The sequence below is a fragment of the Herpailurus yagouaroundi genome, unplaced genomic scaffold, assembly GCF_014898765.1.
Source record: "Herpailurus yagouaroundi ecotype Mexico unplaced genomic scaffold, PumYag 139, whole genome shotgun sequence".
NCBI classification, from domain to species: Eukaryota; Metazoa; Chordata; class Mammalia; order Carnivora; family Felidae; genus Herpailurus; species Herpailurus yagouaroundi.
This window is the reverse complement of record NW_024412394.1, coordinates 47,817,562-47,828,956: the sequence shown is the minus strand read 5'-3', so window position 1 is coordinate 47,828,956 and position 11,395 is coordinate 47,817,562.

The following is an 11,395-nucleotide window of genomic DNA, read 5'->3' as shown; positions in this document are numbered from 1 at the left end:
GGGGGGGGGGGGCGGGGGGAAGTGGAGATGAGAGTGGGAGTGCTAAAAATCCCTACGATTTTTACCCACCCTTAATAACTGAAAATGGCCAATATTACTGAGTATTGATGTTTAGTTATGACATTTGCCTGGGAGTATTATTCATGCTTTGCTGCTTAGATTTTTAGATTGAGTTTCTTTGGATCAGCCAATTATTCTTCCACGAACTCTTTGATCTTTGTTTCTGGTCCATGTAGTCCATTTTTTGCTTTGAGAATTCTATATTCCTTAGTTGGATCTCAGTGATCTTTTCCCCATTTTTTAATTGTCTCCTTTATCACTTTAATCTTTTATCCATTTCTTCTGTGTTATGAGAGAGCTTTGCAAATTCATTCTATTCACTAATTGATTTTTTACAATATTCTCCTTCTATTGGCTGTTTCCATCTCTTTTAAACTTGGCAGTTGTGTTTTTCAAATTCAAGCAATCCTTCATTATTTCAGATTTTCATAATTGTTTATTCAAGTTATATAAATGCAATTCTCTCTTGAATCTTAATGAGAAGAAAAATCAGATATTTTTCAGAGCAGTTTATTGAAAATTGCAGTTCTCTGAGTTGGCTTATCCCCCCACTTTTCTTTGGTTTAAAAGTACATTTGCAGGCAACATAATATTTCTCTATTTACCCATCATTCAGAGGGTGCTATATGTTTCCGAAGTTTTGCTTACACTTAAGTAAAACTTGAGTTAGGTTCTATCAGAGATTGGGCTGAGTTTCTGTCCAAACCCTTAATTCAGAGGGGCATCCAGGTCAGGGTTAAAGAAATAAAGGGAAAAAGTCTTCAGAAGATACCAGCAGAATTCTGCAGGGAGTGAGTCAGAAATGACCTGGAGCCTGAGTTGCTGCCAGAAACCACGGTTTATTCTTCTTTGTATTCCTAACACAATATCTGGTAAAAAAAAAAAAAAAAAAAAAGTGGTTTGATAGATGGATGAACAAATGAATAAGTTCAAAGTTCACGAGGTTTTAAAGTAGTCACTGAAAGAAATTTCCATATTAAAAAATAATCAAACTTTTAAATATTTATTATTTTAACACACTGTCAACTCAATAAATTGTGGGTTTAAAGAAGAAATTCCTTTAGTATTTTTAAGTCCCAAAGTGCCACTTTTATTTAAATACCTTTGTTTTCTAAACCCTGAACCAATAGTCTTTCTCTCTGTACTTACAGAGAACAAACATGCAGATGAATCATCTGACTTACAAATAGGCCATACAAGCCGCCATGGTGTCAGGGGAAGAGCAAACCCATTTGTGAGAGTAGACCAAAGTTCCATTTCCATATTCCAGCCATATAACTTGGATGTGTAATTTAAGCAAAGTATTGGATTTTTTTGGTCTGAAAATCTGCCTTATTTATCTCAGAAGAAGGGGACAAAAGTGTATTTTAACTGTGAAGTGCTAAGCAAATCTTAGTTGTGGTTATTATAATTTCCTGTACTGTATTGATTGTAAAGAAATATTCTCTGAGTAAAGAATATGAAAAACTTCAAGAGTGGGAGAGAAAAACCCAAATGATCCCTGCCTGCCAAGAAAGTGGAACAAAAGGAAGTGAGTTTCCATAAGAAACAGAAATTGAGAAAGTAATAAAGTCCTTGCCTTTCAGAATGACTGAATACCATCATAATCTACCTGAGAAGATCAGAGTAGCTGTCTCTTCCACAAAAACATCAGAAAGAGAATAAAGAGGCCATTCTGTGTTGACCAAAGGGTTACCCGCAGGCCAAGTCTGCCCTGTGGATGAACTTTAGTTGACTAACAAAGATGTTGTTACTGTTGTTCCTTTTTACATTGAATTGGAGTGTCTTTGGGAACATAGTCTGTCATTGTCCTCTCCCTAACCTTTCCGTTGTCTCCTACCCAAATCCTTACTCATTCAAGCTACTGCAGAGCCCTTGAGGCTTTTGAGATTTTGACCTCTGCTGAAGGCAAAGGTCCTAGCTGATACCCTTGCTCCTTCTATTGCTTTCCCCAAAGCATTCTAACAGGTCTCTGTGTCTTCAGCCTATCTGCTCTCACTCCCTCTTCCATATGATGGACCTGATAAATCCTTAAGTCCAAACTTCTTAAGCCCAACATAAATACCTTTTAAAGAAAAATTCCCAAACTTCCCTTTTTAGCCTCATCTCCCATCCTTGCTTCCACGCTCCTCTCTTTACTCTACGGGCTCTGGGCTGATGGCTCAGAGCCTGGAGCCTGTTTCCGATTCTGTGTCTCCCTCTCTCTCTGCCCCTCCCCCGTTCATGCTCTGTCTCTCTCTGTCCCAAAAATAAATAAACGTTGAAAAAAAAATTTAGATACTCTAAACCTTCCATTTGGTAGATATGTCATCCTTATGTACATTTCTGAGTCTCATAGATGGTGTTTTCCATGACTAGAATGTCTGTTGAATTGCCTTTTATTCCTCAGGGCCAAAGTCAAGTCTCATTCCTGTGTGGGCTTTCCTAATATTCTCCCATTACTCCAAACCTCATTCCAGGAAGAGTTAGTTATCCTTTCTTCTGTGTTTCCACAGCACTCTATACCCAATTCTGGGACTTCTATTGCAAGTAAGTTTATGTATCCATGTCTATTTTCCTCTGTAAGATCGTCAAGGCCAGGGGCTCTCTCTAATTAATTTTTGGATCTACTTCAGTTCCTAAAATGATGATTATTTTAAGTTGTAAATGAGTAAAAGATTTGGAAAACACATAATTTTCAATGGACCTCCCCTAAAGAGTGGTTAAGTAAATAAAATAACACTGGAGGAGTGCCCTTTATTTTTCGTTTCTTCTAGAAACAATAAATACTGTTATGTGTACTTTTTTTAAGTTTTATTTTATTTACTTGAGAGAGAGAGCACAAGCTGGGGAGGGCCAGAGAGAGGGAGAGAATCCCAAGCAGGCTCCACACTGTTAGCATAGAGCCCAATGCGGGGCTCAATCGCAGGAACTGTGAGAACATGACCTGAGCGAAAATCAGGAGCCGTATACTTATCCCACTGAGCCAGTCAGGCACCCCATCAATGGACATCCCCTAAAAAGTGGTTAAATAAATAAAGTAATGCAGAAAGAGTGCCTTTCATTTTCCATTTCTTCTAGAAACAATAAATACTGTTATGTGGACCTTTTTGATTGGGTAAGCGATATTCTGTGGGGTATTTACCTATCATAGGGATGAAGAACCAGTCTTTCAAACATGTATCTTTGACAAAGCAGAGCAACCTGGAACATTGTCAAGCTATTCTACTGCTGCTTGCCATCTCCTTGCATACATAAACTGTAAAAAGTACAAGTTATGACATAGGCTGAAGAAAACTTGCCTCACACACTCTAGGGCACAGGAGTCTTGAATGCAGGTGGCAAAGCTGATGGACTAAGTTTATCCATATTGCAATATTGTCAGTGTCAACAAGCAGAAGCAACACTCCATTTTTCACATTGCTTTAGCAGAGAAACAAGAGCAACAGATGTGATGTGCAATATAAAGATGAAAAACAAAGAGATAGATAGATAAAACTCAGTATCGAGAATGAAATGTTGTAAAAGGGATTTCATGATTCCTAGATTATACCCATTTAGAAAAACATGAATAACTCTGAAATATTCTTATGTAATAGTGATCCAGCAGAATACTATTCTTCATGACCAGTAGAGTAGATTAGTAGATTAGGGTTAAACAAGAAGGGTTGTACAAAAATGTTTCTGACCTTTGAAACTTCTGTGTAGTTGTATGGTAAAATAAAAGTAACATCTGTCATATCTCTCTATAATCTCAAAATAAGGAATTAACTCTTTATAGAAAGTATTAACTCATTAATTCAATAAGTGCTGTTGAGAATTTATTAGGTATTATTCTAGGTGCTAGGATTTAAAAAATGAACAAGAGGTATAGAACCCTGCACTCATAGAACTCGAATTTATGGTGGATGGAGCTGACATTTTAGTGATGATGGCAGATTTCTTAATTCTTTTTTTAAATTTCAAGGTCTTCTGGAAATACTATAGATTGTCAATATTTTGGAGAAAGGATTCTGACATTGTGCAAAATGAAAGTCAGTAAACAGTAATAAATCATTTTAGACAATAAAAGACTGAAAACTATTTAAGTAACTGAGGGGCACATGGGTGGCTCAGTCAAACATCCAATTCTTGATTTCAGCTCAGATCAGGATTACATGGTTCATGAGATTGAGCCCTGCTTGGGGCTCTGCTCTGGCAGTGCAGAGCCTGCTTGAGATTCTCTCTCTCTCTCTCTCTCTCTCTCCCTCCCTCTCTGTCTATGCCACACTGCTTATGTTCTCTCTCTCTCTCTCTCAAACTAAATAAATAAAGTTAAAAAAATAGAGTGCAACTGAAGAAAATTTTCATTATGTAATTTAACACAAGAGTCAAATTTATTCTGAAATTATGCAAGTCTGAGGTATGGTTAGCACATTGTATAGCTCAGTTATACCTTGCACTTGCATGCTCCTTCCATACCTAAAACTACAAAAAGCACCAGTTACATAGCATAGGTTGAAAGAAAACACACACATACACATATACACATATATGACATACACATACCTGAGATTATACATTTATATCTGAAGACTGAGCCTGAGACATCCTGTTAGGTGAGAAGGCAGCACCCAAGATTTTCATATGAAGCAAGGACCTTAGAAGAGGATTAAGTAGATATAGATCAGTAGCTTCCCTGGTTTCCAGAAAAAGCAAATCCTCTCTGAAAGAAACCATCTTTAATTTACGTTCTGAGGATTTCCTCAGATTAAGTTCTACCAAATATAAGTTCCTCATTAAAAATCACCAAACCAGGGGCGCCTGGGTGGCGCAGTCGGTTAAGCGTCCGACTTCAGCCAGGTCACGATCTCGCGGTCCGGGAGTTTGAGCCCCGCGTCAGGCTCTGGGCTGATGGCTCAGAGCCTGGAGCCTGTTTCCAACTCTGTCTCCCTCTCTCTCTGCCCCTCCCCCGTTCATGCTCTGTCTCTCTCTGTCCCAAAAATAAATAAACGTTGAAAAAAAAATTAAAAAAAAATCACCAAACCATAAGAAACAAAGTACAATGAGTAAAAGTGAGCAAAAACAATACACAAAAGATGATCAACCATCAAAAACTAATATATTAGAATTATTAGGTAACAGATGTAAAATAATTGCAATTAATTTGTTTAAGTAGTGGAAATGGAATAAAAAATGAGCAAAGATCAAGAGACTGTCCCAAAATCCAGGTACACTTAAAGAACTAAATACAACGTGTAGAAATGAAAATTACAGGGGCACCTGGGTAGCTCAGTCAGTTAAGTGCCGACTTCGGCTCAGGTCATGGTTTTGCGGTTTGTGGGTGCGAGCCCAGCATTGGGCTCTGTGCTGACAATTTGGAGCCTAGAGCCTGCTTCAGATTCTGTGTCTCCCTCTCTCTCTCCACCTCTCTCCTGCTCACACTCTGTCTCTTTCTGTCTCTCAAAAATAAATAAACGTCAAAAAAAAAAAAAAGAAATGGAAATTATAATTAAAAAAACAAATTTGAATGAGCAAAACATTCAATTAAACACAGCTAAAGAGACCATGAGTGGACACAGAATAGATCTGTGGAGATGACCCAGAATGCAGTACAGAGAAGCAAGGAGCTGGAAAATACAGAAGGGAAGTAGGGAGATTTGGAGGATAGAATAGGAATGCCTAACCTGCTTTTATGTAGACTCTCACACACAGAGAGAGAACAGAGTTCATAGAAGACAGGCAATATTTGAAGTGGCAATGTTGGAGAAACTTCCAGATTTGATGAAAGACACGAATCCACAAAAAGAGAAGGCATGATGGATGGATTGATTGATAAGTAAATCTATACCTAGAAGCACTGTAATAAAAGTATAGCATATTGTGATGATTAATTTTATGTGTCAACGTAACTGGGTTAAAGTATGTCCAGATAACTGGAAAAACATTATTTTTGAGTATATCTGTGAGGATGTTTCCTGAAGAAATTACCATTTGAATTCATGAACTGCGTAAAGCAGATGGCCTTCCTCAGCGTGGTTGGACATCATCCAATCCATTGAAGACGTGAATATATCAAAAAGGTGGAGGAAGGGCTAATCACTCTCTCTATTTGAACTGGGACATCTATTTTCTTCTGTCCTCAGACATTTGTGCTGCTGGTTGTTAAGCCTTCAAATTTGGACCAGGACTTACACCATCACCACTCTCCACCTCCTGGTTCTCAGGCTTTTGGACTCAGACTGAATTACACCACTAGATTTCCTGGTTCTCCAGCTTGCAGATGGCAGACTGTGGGACTTCTCAGCCTCCATAATCATGTGAGCCAATTCCTATTTTGTATCTATATGGTTCTGCATTCTCTGGAAAACTCTAACACAAATATCAAAGAAAAGTAGTCTTAAAAGTAACCTGAGAGGAGATAAATAAGAAAAACCATTTAAAAGAAAACGGTAATTAGACATAGCACTTTTCTTAACAGTAATAATGGAAGCCAGTGATAGTGTAATTTACCTTTAAGGTGAAGTGTGTACTCAACTAAAATATCTCTCAAGAAAACTGTCTTTCAAAAATGAATGGGCAAAAAATATATTTCCAGACAAAAAAAAAACTAGCAGACTTTCAGAAAGGAACTTTTAAACTTCAAAAATATGCTTAACACTTAAATAGCATTCACTATATGTCAGGTTCCTTATACTTATTAGCTAATTGATCCTCAAAATAATCCTATGTGGTAGGCACTACATTATCCACATTTTACATAAAGATTAAGGTCCAAGGTCACAGAGCTAGTAAATAACAACTCCAGGGTTTGAACTCAGTCTAAGTAAAAGTCTAAATGAATGTGCATTTCAGGACAAAAGAAAATATTGCCAGAAAGGTCTGAGATTCAAGAATAAGTAATGGACAAAGAAATCCATAAATATATTGGTATGTATAAATTAATGCCCTCTATATAAAATAATAATACTAATAATTATGCTCTTTAATCAGTAGAGTTAAAAATCATATAAAATTGATAAAAACTGCATATAAATTCAAAGGGAGTAGTGTTCTAAGTCTATGCGCTAAGTCTAAGTATAAATTGTTCTAACATCTACGTATTTGTCAAGATGATAGTAAGAAATGAATTAACTTTAGACTTTGTTAATGTTAAGAATAGATGTTAGAGTGGTTTGCGTGATTTCTGAAAAAGGCTGCTGCTTATGACTAAAGACGTATAATGGCTGAGTGGATTTAGAAAAACAAGATCCAACTATATGCTATTTAAAAGAGACTCACTTTAGAAACAAGGACACAAATAGGCTGCAAGTGGAGAGATGGAAAAAATATTCTATGTAAATGGTAGCCAAAAGAGAGCCAGGGTGGCTATACTTATATCAGACAAAATAAACTTTATGTCAAAAATTGTCACAAGAGATAAAGAAGGGCATAATATAATGATTAAAGGGTCAATTCACCAGGAGAATATAACAATTATGAATATATTTGTACCAAACATCAAACACTTAGCATATAAAGCAAACATTGACAGCTCTGAAGGGATAAATAGACAGCAATATAATAATGAAGTAGGAGACTTCAATACCTCACTTTTGATAATGGGGAAAACAACCAGACAGAAAACTAACAAATAAACAGTGAATTTGATCAACAATATATCCCAAATGGACCTAACAGACAAATGCAGAATATTCTACCCAATAGTAGCAGAATATACATTCTTCCCAGGTGCATATGGAACATTCTCCAGGTTGGATACATGTTAGGTCACAAAACAAGTATTATCAAATTTAAGAAGACTGAAATCATACAAAGTATCTTTTCTAACCATAATGAAATGAAACTAGAAATCCATAGTAGAAAGAAAGCTGGAAAGTGACAAACGTGACATGTGTGGAAATTAAACAATACACTTTTGAACAGCCAATGGTCAAAGAAGAAATCAGAAGAGAAATGAGAAAATATCTTGAGACAAATAAAAATAAAAACACAACATTTAAAAACTGTTGAGATGCACCATAAACAGTCATAAAGGAAGTTTATAGCAATAAATTCCTACATTAAAAAAAAGAAAAATCTAAAATAAATAATGAAACTTTACACCTCAAGGAACTAGATAAAAAAGAATAAGCCTAAGGTGAGCAGAAGGAAGGAAATAATGAAGATTAGAGCAGAAATAAATAGAGAACAAAATATACTTGTTTAAATCAACAAAACTAGGAGTTGTTTTTTTGAAAAGATAAAATCAATAAACCTTTAGACTAAGAAAAAATAAGACTCAAACAGATATAATCAGAAATGAAAAAGGAGACATTACAACAGATGCCACAGAAACCAAAAGGATCATAAGAAACTACAATAAACAATTATATGCTAACTGAATAACATAGAAGAAATGGATGAATTTCTAAAAACATATAGCCTGCCAAAGCTGAATGAAGAATCCAGAAGTCAGAACAGACCAATAACAAGGAAATTGAATAAGTAAACACAAATCTCCTAACAAACACAAGCCTCAAACTAGATGCCTTACTGGTGAATTCTACCAAACAAAGAAGAATTAACACCTATCCTTTTCAAACTCTTCCAAAAATTGAAGAGGAAGGAATACTTCGAAAATTATTTTATAAGACCAGAATTACTCTAATACCAAAGCCAGATAAAAATACTACAGGAAAAGAAAACTACAGGCCAATGTCCCTGATGAATAAATATTAGCAAACTAAATTCAACAACACAGTGAAAGGATAACTCACCATGACCAAGCAGGATTTATCCCCAGAACACAAGCCTGTTTCATCATACAAAAAACAATTAATGTGATAAACCACACTAAGAGATGAAGGGGGGGAAATGACATAATCATCTCAGAAAAAGTGTTTAATAAAATTCGACACTGTTTATTCATGTACAAATTTTCAAAAAACTAGGGATAAAAGGAAATTGTCTCAGCATAGTAAAGTCCATATATGAAAGCCCACAGCTAACATCATACTAAATGGTGAAAAACTGAAAACTTTTCCTCTACTATCAGGAACAAGGCAAGGTTTCCCAGTCTCATCACTTCTGTTCAACATAGTACTGGAAGTCCTACCCATGGCAATTAGGCAGAAAAAAAAATGCATCCAAATTAGAAAGAAAGAAGTAAAATTGCCCCTGTTTGGACATGACATGGTTTTATATATAAGTACACTAAAGACGCCATGCACACACACAAAAACTCTTAGAAGTAATAAATGAATTCAGTAAAATTGCAGGATTCAAAATCAACACACAAAAAGTCAGGTGCATTTCTATATATTAATAATGAATGATCTGAAAAAGGAAATTAGGGAAACAATCTCATTTACAATAGCATCAAAAAGAATAAAATACTTGGGAATAAACATAACTATGAATAATTTAATAACTATGTTATTTTTAATAACTTAAGAATAAACTTTAACTAGTTAAATAAACCAAGTTTATTTTTTATTTAACTAAACTTCAGTGAAAACTACAAAACATGATAAAAGGAATTAAAGAAGACACAAATGGAAAGACATCTCATGTACACTGATTGGAAGACAGTATTGTTAAGATGTCCATACTACCCCAAATGATCTATAGATTTAGTGTAATCCGTATCAAAATTCCAATGGTATTCCAATTCTAAAACTCACATGGAACCACAAAGGACCCCAAATAACCAAAACAATTATAAAATGAACAAAGCTGAAGGCAACACACTTCCTGATCACAAAGCTACAGTTAATTAAAATAGTATGTATTGGCATAAAGACAGATATAAAGACTAATGGGAACAGAATGGAGAGCCCAGAAATAAATCCACACATATACAGTCAACTAATTTCAACAATAATGTGAAGAATGCACAATGGAGAAATGACATCTCTTCAACAAATGGTATCGGAACTGGATATCCAAATGCAAAAGAATGAAATTGGACCCTTACCCTACACTATACACAAAAGTCAACTCAAAATGGATTATAAGCTTAAATGTAAGACCTGAAACTGTAAAACTCCTAAGAAAATGTAGGGAAAAGCTTCATGACATTGGGCTTGGCAATGGTTTCATGGATATGACAGTGAAAACACATGCAACAAAAGCAAAACTAGACAAGTGAGACCACACCAAATTGAAAAGCTTCTGCACAGCAAAGGAAACAATTGACAGAGTAAAAAGGCAACTTATAGAATGGGAGAAAATATTTGCAAGCCATATATCTAATAACGGGTTAAATTGCAAAATATGTAAGGAACTCCTACAATTCAACAGTGACAAGAAAAGCATTTTAAAAAGAGCTAAGGACCGGAATAGACATTTCTTAAAAGAAGACATACAAATGGCCATCAGTTATATGAAAAGACACTCCATGTCACTAATCATTAGGGAAATGCAAGCTGAAACCACAATGAGATATTGCTTCACACCTGTTGGTAGCTATCATTAAAGGAAAAAAAAAGACAGCAAGTGTTGGCAAGAGTGTGAAAAATTGGAATCCTTATACACTGTTGGTGGAAATGAAAAATGGTGTAGCTACATGGAAAATTGTATGAGAGAGGTCCTCAAAAAATTAAAAATAGAACTGTCATATGATCCAGCAACCCACTTCTGGATATTTATCCAAAATAATTGAAATTAGGATCTCAAAGAGTTAGTAGGACTCTGATGTTCATTGTAGCATCACTGAAGCAATATATATAATATATAATACATATAGTATGTTGTATATACAGTATTAATATTAGTCACCCTTAAAAAGGAAGGAAATCCTGCCATATGTGACAACATGAATGAACAGGGAGAAAACTACATGAGTGAAAAAAGCTAGCCACAGAAGGACAAATACTTCATGATTCCACTTATATGAGGTATCTTACATAGTCAAACTAATAGAAGCAGAGAGTGGAAAGATGGTTGCCAGGAGCCTGGGAGGAAAAAGAAATAGGAAGTTGCTAACCAAAAGGAATAAGCTTTCAGTTATGTAAGATAAATAAGTTCTAGAGATCTGCTGTGTTAACACTGTGCCTGTAGTTAACAATTAATACTGTATTGTGCACTGAAAAATCTATTAGGAGGCTAGATTTAATATTAAGTGTTCTGAACACAATAAAATAAAAATTTTTTTTGAAAGTGAGACAGCTTGGAGGAAAACTTGATAGATCTATCGTCGTGGTGAAAATTTCAATACATCCCCCTCAATTATTAACAAGGCAAGCTGACAAAAAATTCGTAAAGCTATGGAAAATTTGGACAACAAATTTAACAAGCTTGGTTTCTTGGAGTTATATAATACAATGCGTCCATCATTTACTACATTTACAAATGTTGAGTATGTTCTCAGCCACAGGACAAGTTTTAGCAAATT